Here is a 19312-nt window from a genome sequence, read left to right as displayed (position 1 = left end):
AAAGTCTCCAAGCGAGAACGTGGATTTGAGAAAGAAGAAGCAGAGGCAGAAGCAAAACGAGATACAGGGGGCGGGGCACAAGTCGAGACGAGGAGGAGAGCGAACAAGCACGTGTCCGGGAGGAGAGAAAGAATCAATATCGAATTCTTTGTCTATCCGTTTGTCCTGTTTTTAAAAACGCCGGACAAAGGGTACGATGCCTGCGAGAGGGAGGTGGGAGAAAATAAAATCAAAGAAACAAGCAAATACTATGAAGGAAAGAACTTACACTCACAAAACACCGACGGGGGGAAGGGAGCCCGGAAAGACCAGGCAGCGCACGACGCGCGAATACAAAATGACCAATCACACACAAATCCGCAACAACCACAAAACCAAAACTAAACAGAAACACACAACAACACACACACAACAAAACAACCAGCGGAAACCCGACAAAGACACGAATGGGAAAACACTCAAACTTCGATGCCGTGGAGAGATCGAAGCAAGCCTCATCGCCCGAGGGACCGGAAGTCCAATCTCTTGCATGCACACCTCGTTTCAAATCCCCCCACAACATCTCCATGGGATTTAGATCTGGGCTTTGACTTGGCCATTCCAGAACCCTCCATTTCTTTTCAGCCATTCCTTGGTGGATTTACTGGTATGTTTAGGGTCATTGTCATGTTGCAAGGTCCACCTTCGGTTGAGCTTCAACTATCTGACAGATGGCCTCACATTATCCTCAAGCACCCTTTGGTACAATGAAGAATTCATAGTGGATTCTATGATGGTGAGCTTCCCAGGCCCTGATGCAGCAAAGCTGCCCCAAACCATAATATTTCCACCACCATGCTTTAAAGCTGGTATCAGGTTCTTGTGGTCAAATGCTGTCTTTGGTTTTCGCCAAGCATGTCTTCTGGTACTGTGGCCAAATAGCTCTACCTTTGACTCATCTGTCCAGAGTACATTGTTCCAGAAGTGCTGGTCTTTGCCTCGGTATTTATTGGCAAACTTTAGTCTTGCCCTGATGTTCTTTCTGGACAGCAAGGGTTTCCTCCTGGCACACCTCCCATGTAGATCATAATTTGTGCAGCCTCTTTCTAATGGTAGACTCATGCACTTTGACATCAACAGTGGCAAGAGCTACCTGTCGGTCCCGTGATGACATTCTGGGGTTCTTAGAGACTTCTTTCAGCATCTTGCGGTCTGCTCTCGGGCTGAACTTGTTGCGGCGGCCTGGCCTGAACAAGTTGGCAGTTGTTTGGAATCTTCTCAACTTGTAGATGATCTTCCGGACAGTCGAATGATTGATTTAAAATTGTTTGGAGATCTTTTTAAATCCCTTCACAGACTCGTAGGCATCTATAACCTTCTTTCTGAAGGCCTGAGAGAGCTCTTTTGATCTAGGCATGACGCCACACACTTCAACAACAAAGAGCAAACCAAACGAAATGTCTGAGGTTTAAATAGGACAGGTTCCTCCAAGATCCTCTCTCACGATGTTCTAATCATTTGCACCTGAGCTGGTGCACCTGATTCTAATTTTTGGTATTTGAAGTAGTGATAAATGTAGGGGTGTACTTACTTTTTCCATTTTCGAAATTTGCATTTATGTTTATTTAAATTATACAATGGACTACAAAATGTAAATGTTTCTTGATATTTGTTGTATTATGTCACCTTTATCTATCAATATTGTTGAAATGAAGATCAAATAGCTGTATGTTGAAATATGTTGAAAAAGTCCAAAGTTTACATGGGGTGTACTTACTTTTTCACGTGACTGTATGTGAATATATATGTGTATATGTGTATATATGTGGCGGGCCACGTGAAAAGGGGAAAAGAGAGCTTATGGGTGTTCCTTGGGTAAACTGACTTTTCATCGTTTTCTGGCCACCCGTAAGCACCCTTTTTACGTGGCGCACCATATATATATATATATATATATATATATATATATATATATATATATATATATATATCAAGAAATAAATATATAAAGTATATATATTTATATATATATTGTTGCGGTTTTGGAATAAAGGTTAATTCCCCCTCTTAGTTAATTGCACCACAACATGAAGCCTCGCGATCGTTCAGTTATTTCTTCGTAAATGTAAGCGTAGTCCTTTCCTGTGTTTGGTTTTGCGTTGAGTAGGCCAGTGAGCTTCGGTGTTCTTTTGGCGCTCTGCTTTGATGCTTTTGGTTTGGCGCTGAAATACCACGCGGCAGGCCTGAACAAGTCGACCGAGGCCGAAGGGAAACGAGCTGCAGGGGGAGTGACCGGTAAGCAACGAGCTGCCAATCAGGGCTCGAGGGGAGTGGCTTACCACTGCGGCAGGAGGCGGGGCTTGGAACATTCCGTTAAGATCGGGGAGGTGCGATATAAGGTCCTGTCCAGAGCCCATTAAGCAGGAGGGCACGAGAGTGAGAACAGCAGCAGAACGCGCATGTCAGAACGCAGTTCTCAGATGGCAATTGAGAAAGAGTCAGGTCGGTCAGAGTCGTGTGCAAGTTACAGTTCCCTGTGAGACGATTTCCAGTTCCCCGTGAGGGTGAGTTGGGTTGACCTTGAGATCGCACGAGAACAGCAGCAGGACGCACGTGAGTCAAAACGCAGAAGGCAGACGAGAACGCGAGTGGAGCTGCAGAACGAGGAATTTAATTGCCTATTGTACCCGAACTTTCCCCCGTTCCCCATGCTCTGCCGCTGTATTAATCACACGCTCGAAAGGACGACCTGCGCCGGGCCACAGACATGCGATTTCCTCCTACCTGCCTTCGCCTGGATATGTGCCGTGAACATCGGAGAGCCACGCCAGGCGATCTGCCCAGGGGCGACCGACGGCAAAGCGCGCTTGGCGCGTGAACCTGCTTTCTTCCATTACCCCGTGTGAGTGATTGGGCCCATTTGTCTGGGGATAAGTTAAACTGATTAAGCTCTGCTCTGTGTCCCTTTCCTTTCATTCTGATCATTGTACATAAATAATAAATTGTGTTCTTCCTCTGATTTGACCGTCCTGTCCCTTCCATCCATTGGCTTCGCATGGTACGAATAAAACCGCTCTAATCGGGTTCCAATAAAAGTAACAGCACGAGTGACGTGATACGCATACCGCTCGGGCGTACTCGATTAAGCATGGCTTGTGCGAGGCTCAATCCCCGCTTTCATGGCAGCGTGGGTACCAAAGGTACGTGCGAATTTGTCCCGATACCCTTTTTCACGTTTGCCCGTAAGTGGCGATTCGGTCTCGCGGACTCGAAGACCCAGGGGGAAAAAAGGGGTTTAATCCCCCCCTTTGTAACGGGAATGGGCTTCGGGAGATCCACAACAATATATCTATATATATATCTGTGCAGCGTCTGTCCTGTCCTGTGTTGTGTTGTTGTCACTGAACTACTTTCTCAAACTTTTGTGAAATCGTACCAAACTTCTGGAATGCACATATCTCTCCCGTCGGTATGTCCTAAGGGTATTTTTTTTTTTAAGTTCAAATTTATTTATTTTTTGGGGGAATTTTTTTGGGAAAAATTTTTTTTTTCAACTTCAATTGTTTATAAAATGTGATATCACGTATATTACAAATACATTTTGTGCAAAATAATTGTTTGAATTATGATTGGTGTAGACCATGACAAAACGGCAACTCGGGTACAATCATTTATCTATATATCGACACATCTGGGCAGTGTCTGTGTTCTCACTTAACGACTCCCTCAAACTTTTGTTTCCGTGGTTGTGAAGTGTTTTTAATAACGTTGTGGTGGTTTTGAATCACGTGGTGGTGAGGTATTTTGAATTATGTGGTGGTGAGGTGTTTTTAAATGACGTGGTGGTGAGGTGTTTTTAAATCACATGGTGGTGAGGTGTTTTTAAATCACATGGTGGTGAGGTGTTTTGAATTAATTGGTGGTGAGGTATTTATAATTACATGGTGGTGAGGTGTTTTTAATTATGTGGAGGTGAGGTGTTTAGAATTAGTTGGTGATGAGGTGTTTTGAATTATGTGGTGGTGAGGTGTTTTGAATTAATTGGTGGTAAGGTGTTTTTAAATGACGTGGTGGTGAGGTGTTTTTAATTTCGTGGCTGTGAGGTGTTTTTATTACGTGTTTTATGGCTGTGAGGTGTTTTTATTACGTGTTTCATGGCTGTGAGGTGTTTTTATTACGTGTTTCATGGCTGTGAGGTGTTTTTATTACGTGTTTTATGGCTGTGAGGTGTTTTTATTACGTGTTTCATGGCTGTGAGGTGTTTTTATTACGTGTTTTATGGCTGTGAGGTGTTTTTATTACGTGTTTCATGGCTGTGAGGTGTTTTTACTTTCGTGGTGGTGAGGACTTTTTATTACGTGTTTTATGGCTGTGAGGTGTTTTTATTACGTGTTTTATGGCTGTGAGGTGTTTTTACTTTTGTGGTGGTGAGGTGTTTTTATTACGTGTTTCATGGCTGTGAGGTGTTTTTATTACGTGTTTTATGGCTGTGAGGTGTTTTTATTACGTGTTTCATGGCTGTGAGGTGTTTTTATTCCGTGTTTTATGGCTGTGAGGTGTTTTTATTACGTGTTTTATGGCTGTGAGGTGTTTTTAATTTCGTGGTGGTGAGGTGTTTTTATTACGTGTTTTAAGGCTGTGAGGTGTTTTTAATTTCGTGGTGGTGAGGTGTTTTTATTACGTGTTTTATGGCTGTGAGGTGTTTTTAATTTCGTGGTGGTGAGGTGTTTTTATTACGTGTTTTAAGGCTGTGAGGTGTTTTTAATTTTGTGGTGGTGAGGTGTTTTTATTATGTGTTTTATGGCTGTGAGGTGTTTTTATTATGTGTTTTATGGCTGTGAGGTGTTTTATTTTTGTGGTGGTGAGGTGTTTTTATTACGTGTTTTATGGCTGTGAGGTGTTTTTATTTTGTGTTTTATGGCTGTGAGGTGTTTTTATTATGTGTTTTATGGCTGTGAGGTGTTTTTATTATGTGTTTTATGGCTGTGAGGTGTTTTTATTACGTGTTTTATGGCTGTGAGGTGTTTTTATTATGTGTTTTATGGCTGTGAGGTGTTTTTATTATGTGTTTTATGGCTGTGAGGTGTTTTTATTACGTGTTTTATGGCTGTGAGGTGTTTTTACTTTCGTGGTGGTGAGGTGTTTTTATTATGTGTTTTATGGCTGTGAGGTGTTTTTATTACGTGTTTTATGGCTGTGAGGTGTTTTTATTTTGTGTTTTATGGCTGTGAGGTGTTTTTATTACGTGTTTTATGGCTGTGAGGTGTTTTTACTTTCGTGGTGGTGAGGTGTTTTTATTACGTGTTTTATGGCTGTGAGGTGTTTTTATTACGTGTTTTATGGCTGTGAGGTGTTTTTATTTTGTGTTTTATGGCTGTGAGGTGTTTTTATTACGTGTTTTATGGCTGTGAGGTGTTTTTATTATGTGTTTTATGGCTGTGAGGTGTTTTTATTACGTGTTTTATGGCTGTGAGGTGTTTTTATTTTGTGTTTTATGGCTGTGAGGTGTTTTTATTATGTGTTTTATGGCTGTGAGGTGTTTTTATTACGTGTTTTATGGCTGTGAGGTGTTTTTACTTTCGTGGTGGTGAGGTGTTTTTATTACGTGTTTTATGGCTGTGAGGTGTTTTTATTATGTGTTTTATGGCTGTGAGGTGTTTTTATTACGTGTTTTATGGCTGTGAGGTGTTTTTATTTTGTGTTTTATGGCTGTGAGGTGTTTTTATTATGTGTTTTATGGCTGTGAGGTGTTTTTATTACGTGTTTTATGGCTGTGAGGTGTTTTTACTTTCGTGGTGGTGAGGTGTTTTTATTACGTGTTTTATGGCTGTGAGGTGTTTTTATTATGTGTTTTATGGCTGTGAGGTGTTTTTATTACGTGTTTTATGGCTGTGAGGTGTTTTTATTTTGTGTTTTATGGCTGTGAGGTGTTTTTATTATGTGTTTTATGGCTGTGAGGTGTTTTATTTTTGTGGTGGTGAGGTGTTTTTATTACGTGTTTTATGGCTGTGAGGTGTTTTTATTTTGTGTTTTATGGCTGTGAGGTGTTTTTATTATGTGTTTTATGGCTGTGAGGTGTTTTATTTTTGTGGTGGTGAGGTGTTTTTATTACGTGTTTTATGGCTGTGAGGTGTTTTTATTACGCGTTTTAAGGCTGTGAGGTGTTTTTATTTTTGTGGTGGTGAGGTGTTTTTATTACGTGTTTTATGGCTGTGAGGTGTTTTTATTATGTGTTTTATGGCTGTGAGGTGTTTTTATTACGTGTTTTATGGCTGTGAGGTGTTTTTATTTTGTGTTTTATGGCTGTGAGGTGTTTTTATTATGTGTTTTATGGCTGTGAGGTGTTTTATTTTTGTGGTGGTGAGGTGTTTTTATTACGTGTTTTATGGCTGTGAGGTGTTTTTATTTTGTGTTTTATGGCTGTGAGGTGTTTTTATTATGTGTTTTATGGCTGTGAGGTGTTTTATTTTTGTGGTGGTGAGGTGTTTTTATTACGTGTTTTATGGCTGTGAGGTGTTTTTATTACGTGTTTTAAGGCTGTGAGGTGTTGTCAATTTCGTGGTGGTGAGTTGTTTTTATTACGTGTTTTATGGCTGTGAGGTGTTTTTACTTTCGTGGTGCTGAGTTGTTTTTATTACGTGTTTTATGGCTGTGAGGTGTTTTTAATTTCGTGGTGGTGAGGTGTTTTCAATTTCATGGCTGTGAGGTGTTTTTATTACGTGTTTTATGGCTGTGAGGTGTTTTTATTACGTGTTTGCTGGCTGTGAGGTGTTGTCAATTTCGTGGTGGTGAGGTGTTTTCAATTTCATTGCTGTGAGGTGTTTTTATTACGTGTTTGATGGCTGTGAGGTGTTTTCAATTTCGTGGTGGTGAGGTGTTTTCAATTTCGTGGTGGTGAGGTGTTTTTAATTTTGTGGTGGTGAGGTGTTTTTATTACGTGTTTTATGGCTGTGAGGTGTTTTTAATTTCGTGGTGGTGAGGTGTTTTATTACGTGTTTTATGGCTGTGAGGTGTTTTATTACGTGTTTTATGGCTGTGAGGTGTTTTTATTATGTGTTTTATGGCTGTGAGGTGTTTTTATTACGTGTTTGCTGGCTGTGAGGTGTTGTCAATTTCGTGGTGGTGAGGTGTTTTCAATTTCATGGCTGTGAGGTGTTTTTATTACGTGTTTTATGGCTGTGAGGTGTTTTTATTACGTGTTTGCTGGCTGTGAGGTGTTGTCAATTTCGTGGTGGTGAGGTGTTTTCAATTTCATTGCTGTGAGGTGTTTTTATTACGTGTTTGATGGCTGTGAGGTGTTTTCAATTTCGTGGTGGTGAGGTGTTTTCAATTTCGTGGTGGTGAGGTGTTTTTAATTTTGTGGTGGTGAGGTGTTTTTATTACGTGTTTGATGGCTGTGAGGTGTTTTCAATTTCATGGCTGTGAGGTGTTTTCAATTTCGTGGTGGTGAGGTGTTTTTAATTTTGTGGTGGTGAGGTGTTTTTATTACGTGTTTTATGGCTGTGAGGTGTTTTAAATTACTTGGTGGTGAGGTATTTTGAATTACGTGGTGGTGAGGTGTTTTGAATTACTTGGTGGTGAGGTGTTTTGAATTACGTGGTGGTGAGGTGTAATCGTCCCAAACTTCCAGTCTGCACCTCCCCCCCCCCCCCCTCCTCCCCTATGTGTGTGCTGAGGGGTTCTTTCTTGAAAAAAAAACATTCAACCGAAATCTTCAATCCTAAATTGCCTATAAAAATGTAATATCACAAACACAACAAATACATTTGTGCAAAGTAATTGTTTGTATTATGATTGGTGAAAATCATGACAACACAACAACTCAGGTACAGTCATTAGCCTCAGTTAAAATAAGCCCGTTCCTCAGTATCGACGCTTGGATGAGGCGAGCGTAGCGAGCCGAGCCAAGCTAGTATATATATATATATATATACAGTCACGTGAAAAAGTAAGTACACCCCATGTAAAGTTTTGACTTTTTCAACATATTTCAACATACAGCTATTTGATCTTCATTTCAACAATATTGATAGATAAAGGTGATATAATACAACAAATATCATGAAACATTTACATTTTGTAGCCCATTGTATCATTTAAATAAATGCAAATTTCGCATGTGGAAAAAGTAAGTACACCCCGACATTTATCACTACTTCAAATACCTAAAATTAGAATCAGGTGTACCAGCTCAGGTGCAAATGATTAGAACATCGTTAGAGAGGATCTTGGAGGAAACTGTCTTATTTAAACCTCAGACATTTAGTTTGGTTTGCTCTTTGTTGTTGACGTGTCCGGCGTCACCGGTCATGCGGCCAGACAGCCTCTCCCTGAGACTCTGGGACAGCCAGCATGTGATGACCAGCCATGCTGAGCTGGTCTTTGGACGCGGTTCGATCCGCATAGACAGGGATGGATTATAGCCCGCCAGACAACCAATGGGGCATCTGTGGAACGTGATGGTGTGAGAATGATCTTCCACAGTTGTTCTGTTGTGATTTGTGGACTCTCGGCTTGGGAAGACAGCCCTGGGATTGAATTGGTAATTTGGAACGAGCCGAGCATGCGGGGCCATGCTCGGCCGGCAGGTGTATGGAGAAGCACCCTTCTTTGGTGAGATTAGTGAATTGTGAAAAAATAATTGGCACGGGTAATCTGAGGGTTAGATGCAAATCTAAGGGTGAATTTTGTCAGGCCATGGTGGACACTGCACAGTGGCACCATTATTGATCCAGGTGTGTTTGACCAAAGTGTTTGAGGCTGGGACAAAATGGATTGAGTAGCAGGACACAGCCTTCAACTGGCTACGGGGATGATGGTGCCAATATTTGGGACGCGGGGTTGTGGTGCTGTAGAAGAATTTTGTGTATGACTCACAGGACTCCAATGACCGGACACAAGTTTACAAAAGGTCTGGTTTATTAACTGTATTTACTTCATTCCAATTACCAAAATGATACCGCATAATATAATGGATCAGGTTAACTCTTTTCGCTGGTCCTTCTCGTTCATCCGATGTTCCTCCGACACTCCCGTTCGGTCAGCGCTTCTCGTAGCAAGTCCTCTCGACTCCACGTTTGCTCTAGTTTATATGGACAAACTGGACTTAATCCTCTGTCCGCTGAAACGTTAATCCTTTCTCCGCTGATGCCCCGAGGTCATGCATTGCACCAAGTCCTGGCATCAACTCGCTCCCCTCCTGCTGTGATTTCCATTTACACAGTAGGAGGGTGCTCTAGCCTGGGGCCTTGACCAGGTGTTTCAAGAGATTATCATGTTCATGCACATTCTGCTTCGTTACCAGATTTAATCAATGAGTTACCAGGGCCAATCAATACGTTACACTGAGTTACACTTCCACAATTCCCTCATCTTTTTGTTTTTGTTTATATTAACCATTAATCTAAACATCAATATAAGTAAACAATCAATCACTACTAGTAAACATCATTACAAGTATAAGTAAATAATCAATCACTTTGGTAATCAAATTCCCTTAGGCATACACCGTCATCCTGCAAGAATCACAAAACATTTCGTTGGTCATTGACTCCTTCCATATTGTTCAATCTATTGCATTTGCATCACAAATATATTTTCAAAACAACACTTCACCATCACCAAGATACAACAATTTCACTTCATTTTCAAGTTTTGTAAAGCATCTGCACCATCTGGCAAAAAACGTTTGCCTCCACACAAATGTTGACTTTGTTTGAAAGGAAGGGCTGATCACTTGTGTTTGAATCCAGGTATGAAACATTTTCTCCTAATGTCTTCATAGCTCCTGCACTACTTCGTGTAGGATTTCGCTGTTGTGGTAACACTGCGGAGTCATAGACTGACCCTTCTCTTCATGTAGCATTCTTGCCACTTTTTTTGCTGTGAACCATAATGATTCCTTGAACAAGGCCTTCACCCAGTTGTAGTCGACTTGCCTCCTCCCTCATTGTGAGTGGGCAGCAAGTATTGGTGTGACGTTGATTGGCCAGCAAGATGTGGAACAGGGATGCCGGATGCATCCACACTGATGTTGGGACCATGGTGTTCAGGTCATTCATGGTCCTTACCAGGAGCAACCAGCAGAATCATGCACAGCTGTTGTGACAAGGGCACAGCCGTTTTTGCAGCTCCATGCTGGTTCCCCGGACGTTGGTGAAGTAATAACATATGTCCCCGCATTTCACAGAGGTTGCAGGTAAAATGTCGTTGTCCTGCAACTTCTGATGTGGTGAATGTTCGAAGTCTTCGAACAAGAGTAAGTGATCGCCTTTCTTTCATATGTTGCAGTGTGATCCAGGCAAATGGTCACATAAATTTCCTTGGTGAAGGTAAGCATTCATCTCCAAGTTACACGGGAGAATGTCTTCATCATTCTTTGAGAAAGAGGGTGTATGCCACGATTAACTTCATTTTTTAGCCACAAATTTTCTTTCTCGAACTTCTTCCCAATTCCGTTAGCAATCCCTCCAAAATGTGATCTCGTCTTATCTTTATGCTCAGTCACATCTGAATCTGCTTTCCGCACACACTGGATCAGATAGGGTGCATCTTACCATGAAATCAGCATAATCATGTATATCTTCCGACAGTTTCACATTCAACAATTTGTTGTTTTTCCTTAACACAAAAAGTTATATTCATTTATATGCGTCACACAAATAATATTCAATCAGGTATGTATTTTATTACTAAACTAAGAATAGCATCCACAATTGCTTTCAGGTTAATATAGTTCAAAAATTAACTCATGCAGGTATTTTAGCACTACTCTAAGAAAATAAATTGTATATGATTACAATCACAAACGGGAATACCTAATTCCCAACAACAATTTTCCCAAACCAACAAATTAAACATAATGTATTATTACCATAATTCCTCTCCACTTTTTCTTTTCCCTCTTTTTCCCTTAACAGTGTGGCACTCGTGGTGATATGAGTTCACTGATATTGTAATTGACACAACTCATAACATTGTCGTTATGCCATTATCTTAATTCTACTGTATTCATTTGCAACATCACTTGATTTAATCTTTTAATCTCAGTATTTATGTCGCCATAAAAGTCTTCCTTTTCTGGTTCCACATTTCTTTCCTCATTTGTCACTTCATGCGTTATCATCGTGTTGTTGGTTACCTTATTCAAACACACCGTCACTAAGGCTTTCAAGCAAGCCACCACTAAAACAATTGCCAATATAACTACTAAACCAACAAACAAGTCTGCTACTCCTTGTATATATTCATATCTATGACATAGTTATATGTCGATGACATTTAACATTATATACCAAACTAACAAGCTTCCTAAAAGGTAAATAAAGAAAATCCCTTAATATGTAACATAATCAGATTATTTGTCTTACCCTGATCCCCCTATCTCCCGGGGTTGAACTCAATCCCCTGATCATGAGTGTAGTTGTGATACATTTTTTCACTCATGCTGTATTAATATCAGCAGGTAATTGTATGTCATGTAGGCAAATAAATGTCACTATTCCAAGTAGGAATATCACATGTTGAAAATGTAATGTTTATCAATGCAAGGGGTGTTAAAATGTAATTCAAATGACTGTAAATCACGACTATCATTTATCTACCACTGAATGTTCTGCTGGGCTGCTAGGTGCAGCCTCATTTTCTGTGGGATCGTCCACCTTAGCCCCATGTGCTTGCTTGCAATGAGGGGCATGAATCCAACTTTCTATTTTGGGTCCATCTTTTTTTCTATTCTTATCAATCTCCTATGGTTTATCATTTCGTTCCAAGATACCGCAACCCAAGGTTTTAACCAAAGCTCTACCAAACTATTTCCAATTTGAACAAAAAATGCCAGTGAAACAATGATTCGAAGAATTAACTTCAAGGGGTCAATAAATTTATTCTATAGCCAGATCTAATTTTCCCATCCAATAGTTTGCCTTGCCACATGTCATATTATAACACCTTAATAAACCTTCGAAAAAATGTTTCCCATCTCAACAAATTTCCTTTTTTACAAATAGCCATGTGTAACTTACGTATTTAACTACAATTTCCTCTCAATTTGTTTGGCCTAACTGGCCGCAAAAGTGGCTGCCAGCATGCAGTACCGTTTTTTATCTACCAAGGAAGTGTTCCACACAAGACCTCTACCAAAATGTTGTTTGTAAAAAACACATCTGGGATTTCTGATTACATGGATGCACACTCTCAGGACATTTTCAGGCTGCTGTTAACAATCCACTACGATGACTTAATTCCTTTACCCACAATCAAATAATTAGTACAAATTGAGGATATTATCCCTATCACATTCTTTTATAGATTCATTATGTTGGATCTAATTTTTCCCAATAATTTTCCACTGCTGTAAGGCGGAACAATAGCTCTCATAAGTCTTAGTAATATCGTACTTAATTTGCCCAGCAGAGAATAATTTATTTACTATCCTTTCTCATCTGTTAACCAGTGACTTTGTTTAAACTCCAGAACTGAAAACCCACAATAGTTCAAACCAGCAAAATTTTCTTTACTATTTTCCCATATCATCTATGCCTAAAACACATCCATACATACAGCACAATTTATATGCTGATAAAATTCAAGTTTATATATATAAAATCCATGAGCAGAGTATTCTGGGAAGTCAGTGTAAGACCTCTCCCAAATTTGGATGATTTTGTACTTCCTCATTTCCTTTTATGAAGCTCATATCCATAAATAGATGTTATTCTCATATACATTCTATCAAAAAATGGAATCCCAAAATTACTCACAATTTTACTATTAATTAATGGCTGCTCATAACCCAGCACATCAAATTTTTATATTCCATTTCCCTTGACAAAAGAGATAATGTTCATAATCAAATTATATTTCTATTTTATTTTACGGATTCTCTGGATATTCAATCCCATCCACATATCCCAATCCCATCCACATATAACTATCCATTTCCAGACAGGCACACTGTCGGTGTCAACAATCTTGTAAGATTGATACACAAAAACACACACACACATGCATTATGCATATTTGTTTGCGTTGGAACCATTATTTACAGATCAAGATGGGTGTCAATTTTATTTCAATTTCATAAAATTTGTCCTTCAATTTTATAAATGCTAATACACAAATAGACCAAAAAGTTTATTCTTAGAAAAACCCCTATAATGTCACATTGAAATTACCCTTTCAGTTCCCACCATAATTTATCCTAATTTGACTACACACCCATTTGCATGTCAGTCGACCACTGACCTATCAATCATGCGGAACACTAGTCCGAAATTCCCACCTGATCATCATGTGACTCTTGTCACTTAGTTTCAAAAATTTGCAAAGCAATTGTTCCAACTTTGTAAATTTAAAATTGTGTGCCCAACATAAAAGATCCAATTTCGGCATTTGGTCAATTATTACTAATTTGTTTACAAGCAAAAGAAAGAATGAATAATTCTTGCTCCGAAAACTTTTCAGACCCAAGAATCATCGACAGTTATTCATGTTTGTCCAGTAATCGAATCTGTTGAGGCCAATCATAATTTGGGATTTGCAGCAATGAAGGCCTAATCATTGTCTGAGGTATCGGTCAGCACTGGTACCCTTGATCTTGGTTTACCCTATTAACTTGTCTTCCTTTTGGTATACGGACATCCTCTTTTCCAATGTCCCATCCGTCCACACTTGAAACACCGGTTTCTGTCGTTGTCTGATCTGTGCACCTGTGCATTTGTATTGCTGGGCTGCATCTCTACATCCCTGAGTTGCCACTGCAATCTCTCGTTGTCTCCTGAAACACGAAAAAATTCTCTGTACCGTCCTTTTTGGGGAGACAACTGGAAATCAGATGGGACAACTGTCACTTTCATTCCTAATTTCGAGGGCAGTTGTGCATTTGTCTCCTCCACTGTATCCTGTATCCTTTTTATTTTAAGTTCTAGATCCGTTATCCGTTCTTGCTGTTCCCGTTGTCTGGATTCACCATCCCAAAGATGGAATGCAAGCCAGTCTACCGTTAGATTCTGTCTCTTCCTGGCTTTCAATCTTTGTTCCAATCTTTCCAATCGACTTCGCTCAAATGTACCATCTCTTGGAAACTCCTCATCATGTCCCTTTGTCCACAAATACCAATTCTCGACCTGCCTTATAGCTTCGGCACCATAACGGTCGTACATATGATGTGTACAAGTACCTTTTTGTGGAATCTCTGGTTGTCCTTGTGTGTTCTTGCAGGCTCCATTTCCCATTCTGCCTTTTATCAAAGTAGCGTTGGATGTGTTGTAGTTTGTTCCTCTAAAGCTTCACTCGTACCTCCAGGAAGGGTCTCTCCACCTGTTCACACGGTGATTTCCAGAGAATCTCCCTCAGCTGTGGCTTTTGCACAATCCAATCTCACAGATCAGTATTTGCAGATGAGCCGGAGGGTCAGTATGAAATGGGTGAATCCTCAGGTGTCCGCTCTGTTGACGGGGAAATCACACAATGGTAACCGCACATATATATCTGTATATAAACTCACCACCTTGCTCAATTTTCCCAGGTTGTCTCCACATTGTTAATATCTCGCAAAGATATCAAAGCTTCTTTCTTGAGACCGCATTTTCATCAATCAAACAATCAATATATTCAATTCAATTTATTCAGTTCAATTTATTCAGTTAAATTTATTCAATTAAATTCAGTCAATTAGATTCAATCAATTAACAATTCAATCAATTATTCAATTTCAATTAATTCATCAATATTCATCAATAAATCAAATTCATCATTTTGGATGACTCCTTGCATAAGCCCTTTCCCCAATGATGTCAGGACAGGTCCATCCATTGACTGAGATCGAATCTCATCGGTCGTCACCTCTGGTTCGTACCTCATGTTAATTGATGAATCACCGTCCTGTCCTAGGGTCATATCTGACATATTTCCCCATTTTGCCTGGTCTCCACAAATTTTCTTTGCAACCACTAAAGGCAACTCATCCTTCATTCGTGAGACAGCCAAAATGGATGGCAGATATTAAAGTTCTTTGGGAAAAATATCTCATCATTTTTCTTTTAATAGTACCCAAATCTCTTGGCAATTTAAATTTCGTAAAACTCCTGAAATAAGACTGTAAAATTCCTTCAATCATGCTAAATTTGGAAACTCCATCGCTTGTAACACCCAATTTATCCCATAGGGCTTGAAAGTTCTTTCCCAAGTTCATGCAATCATTCTGCATTTGAACCCTATGATATCATTCATAATAATCATCATGATTTTATCGTCATGGTCCCATCATAATCATCTATTTAAAACGAACATTTCCTTTATCACCACAGCTATGTGGTATAATCAACAATAGAATAAAACTGTACATAGCAACAGGCTACCTCATGGCCACTTAGTACACCTATTGACAATAAGTCATAACAATATCGAATAATCATTGAACAATTCAAAAATCGCTTCCACTGCTCCAGCCGCAGCATTCGTCATTTTGTCTGCTCGTCCGCATGACCAAAACGAAATAAAGGGAGCTCAACCATTACACAGCGCTTTTAATGGCGCATGCCATAGAAACTCAACGCAATTTCGACTCGGCCAGAAAACGAGCAAATTTTGCAGGATGTTAACTGGAATTAGTCGTGAAAATATATCCAAAATACTCAAAAATAGGCACCCACAAAAATAAACAACAAACCCAAACAAACCCAAGGTCGACCATATTACACAGTAAATTACATCATTTCAGCATCGTATTGATTGCTGAAATATTCCAGGGTTTATACACACCTCAAAAGAGGTATGCGTGGTGTTGCCCCCTCCCACGTTTATTCCAGGGTTTATACACACCTTAAAAGAGGTATGCGTGGTGTTGCCCCCTCCCACTTTTAATTCCTCATTAAATTCCTCATTAAATTACTTATTAAATTACTCATTAAATTACTCATTAAATTACTCATTAAATTACTCATTAAATTACTCATTAAATTACTCATTAAATTACTTATTAAATTACTCATTAAATTACTCATTAAATTACTTATTAAATTACTTATTAAATTACTCATTAAATTACTCATTAAATTACTTATTAAATTACTTATTAAATTACTCATTAAATTACTCATTAAATTACTCATTAAATTAACTTACATAGTTTCAGCATTGTATTGATTGCTGAAATATTCCAGGGTTTATACACACCTTAAAAGAGGTATGCGTGGTGTTGCCCCCTCCCACGTTTATTCCAGGGTTTATACACACCTTAAAAGAGGTATGCGTGGTGTTGCCCCCTCCCACTTTTAATTCCTCATTAAATCGTTTCCATTTAAAAAAACATCGCTTTTACTGCTCCAGTCGCAGCATTTGTCACTTTGTTTGCTCATCCGCATGACCAAAACGAAATAAAGGGAGCTCAACCATTACACAGCGCTTTTAATGGCGCATGCCATAGAAACTCAACGCAATTTCGACTCGGCCAGCAAACGAGCAAATTGTGCAGGATGTTAACTGGAATTAGTCGTGAAAAATATATCCAAAATACACAAAAATACACAAAAATACACTCCCACACAAATAAACAACATTTATTCCGTTCAACAGAACAAACATTTCCTCTATCATGACACGCATGTCTTCAAAATTATATGACCAAGAGAAAAAGTAAAATTAATTAAAACTGCGGGCAGTGATTATCCGGGGACCATACCGCTCCATCCTGATTGGACGAGTGCGTGCTAGAGTCGTTAACAACGACAGTCCAGATCCGATTGTTCAAAATTTCAACTCAATCGATCGAAAAATGAACGCAGGGATGCATTTTAAAGGTGCAGTGGCACTAACTGAGTTGCCACGAATATGGCCATGAAATTGCCAATATGGCCATCACAAAATATTTTCCTTAATCAATTGGCTCATAGCATAACCAATCTGCAAGTATTTCATCCGAAGATGTGTCTCTGAGGACTTTTAATTAAATAAGTCATTTATAAATCAACGAGTTAATTTATTAAATGATTAATCAATAAATCAAAATTTTCCTTGACAGCCATATCACTCGGTCAGTGTCATGTCCAAATATCAGCTTCCTTACTCAAAAGGTGCCTGAGTTAATGTAATGTAATTACTGTAATAAGATTACTGCAATTACTGTAATGATTACTGTAATTACTGTAATTACCGGAACTGTAATTACTGTAATTACCTCAGGTAATTACTGTAATGTAATTATGGAAATGTGTACACATGTGTACAGGAAATGTGTACAGGAAATGTGTACTGTTCTTGTTGTGAGTATGAGAGATAATTACAGGAAATGTGTACTGTTCTTGTTGTGATTATGAGAGATAATTACAGGAAATGTGTACTGTTCTTGTTTGGTGAGTATGAGAGATAATTACAGGAAATGTGTACTGTTCTTGTTGTGATTATGGGAGATAATTACAGGAAATGTGTACTGTTCTTGTTTGTTGGGTTTTGCTGACGTTTCCACAACGTCGCTACAACGTTTCACTTTCGTTGTTGCAACGTTTTGCTCCAACGTTTTGGGGACACTCAAAATGTTAAGTGAATCGGATAAGAATTCAGGAATTATTTCATTATTAGCGATTAATGAAGTACTTATTTAATTAATTACATTGCTTATTAAATTACAGTAATTACATTACAGTAATTACCTGAGGTAATTACAGTAATTACAGTTCTGGTAATTACAGTAATTACAGTAATCATTAATGTAATGTAATTACTGTAATAAGATTACTGCAATTACTGTAATGATTACTGTAATTATTGTAATTACCGGAACTGTAATTACTGTAATTACCTCAGGTAATTACTGTAATGTAATTACTGTAATTTAATAAGCAATGTAATTAATTAAATAAGTACTTCATTAATCGCTAATAATGAAATAATTCCTGAATTCTTATCCGATTCACTTAACATTTTGAGTGTCCCCAAAACGTTGGAGCAAAACGTTGCAACAACGAAAGTGAAACGTTGTAGCGACGTTGTGGAAACGTCAGCAAAACCCAACAAACAAGAACAGTACACATTTCCTGTAATTATCTCCCATAATCACAACAAGAACAGTACACATTTCCTGTAATTATCTCTCATACTCACCAAACAAGAACAGTACACATTTCCTGTAATTATCTCTCATAATCACAACAAGAACAGTACACATTTCCTGTAATTATCTCTCATACTCACAACAAGAACAGTACACATTTCCTGTAATTATCTCTCATAATCACAACAAGAACAGTACACATTTCCTGTAATTATCTCTCATACTCACCAAACAAGAACAGTACACATTTCCTGTAATTATCTCTCATAATCACAACAAGAACAGTACACATTTCCTGTAATTATCTCTCATACTCACAACAAGAACAGTACACATTTCCTGTAATTATCTCTCATAATCACAACAAGAACAGTACACATTTCCTGTAATTATCTCTCATACTCACCAAACAAGAACAGTACACATTTCCTGTAATTATCTCTCATAATCACAACAAGAACAGTACACATTTCCTGTAATTATCTCTCATAATCACAACAAGAACAGTACACATTTCCTGTAATTATCTCTCATACTCACAACAAGAACAGTACACATTTCCTGTAATTATCTCTCATAATCACAACAAGAACAGTACACATTTCCTGTAATTATCTCTCATAATCACAACAAGAACAGTACACATTTCCTGTAATTATCTCTCATAATCACAACAAGAACAGTACACATTTCCTGTAATTATCTCTCATACTCACAACAAGAACAGTACACATTTCCTGTAATTATCTCTCATAATCACAACAAGAACAGTACACATTTCCTGTAATTATCTCTCATACTCACCAAACAAGAACAGTACACATTTCCTGTAATTATCTCTCATAATCACAACAAGAACAGTACACATTTCCTGTAATTATCTCTCATACTCACAACAAGAACAGTACACATTTCCTGTAATTATCTCTCATAATCACAACAAGAACAGTACACATTTCCTGTAATTATCTCTCATACTCACCAAACAAGAACAGTACACATTTCCTGTAATTATCTCTCATAATCACAACAAGAACAGTACACATTTCCTGTAATTATCTCTCATACTCACCAAACAAGAACAGTACACATTTCCTGTAATTATCTCTCATAATCACAACAAGAACAGTACACATTTCCTGTAATTATCTCTCATACTCACCAAACAAGAACAGTACACATTTCCTGTAATTATCTCTCATAATCACAACAAGAACAGTACACATTTCCTGTAATTATCTCTCATAATCACAACAAGAACAGTACACATTTCCTGTAATTATC

Source organism: Myxine glutinosa, chromosome 13 (assembly GCF_964187855.1).
Source record: "Myxine glutinosa chromosome 13, kmMyxGlut1.1, whole genome shotgun sequence".
Classification (NCBI taxonomy): domain Eukaryota; kingdom Metazoa; phylum Chordata; class Myxini; order Myxiniformes; family Myxinidae; genus Myxine; species Myxine glutinosa.
The sequence above is the reverse complement of the archived record's forward strand: the minus strand, read 5'-3'. Positions refer to the sequence as shown.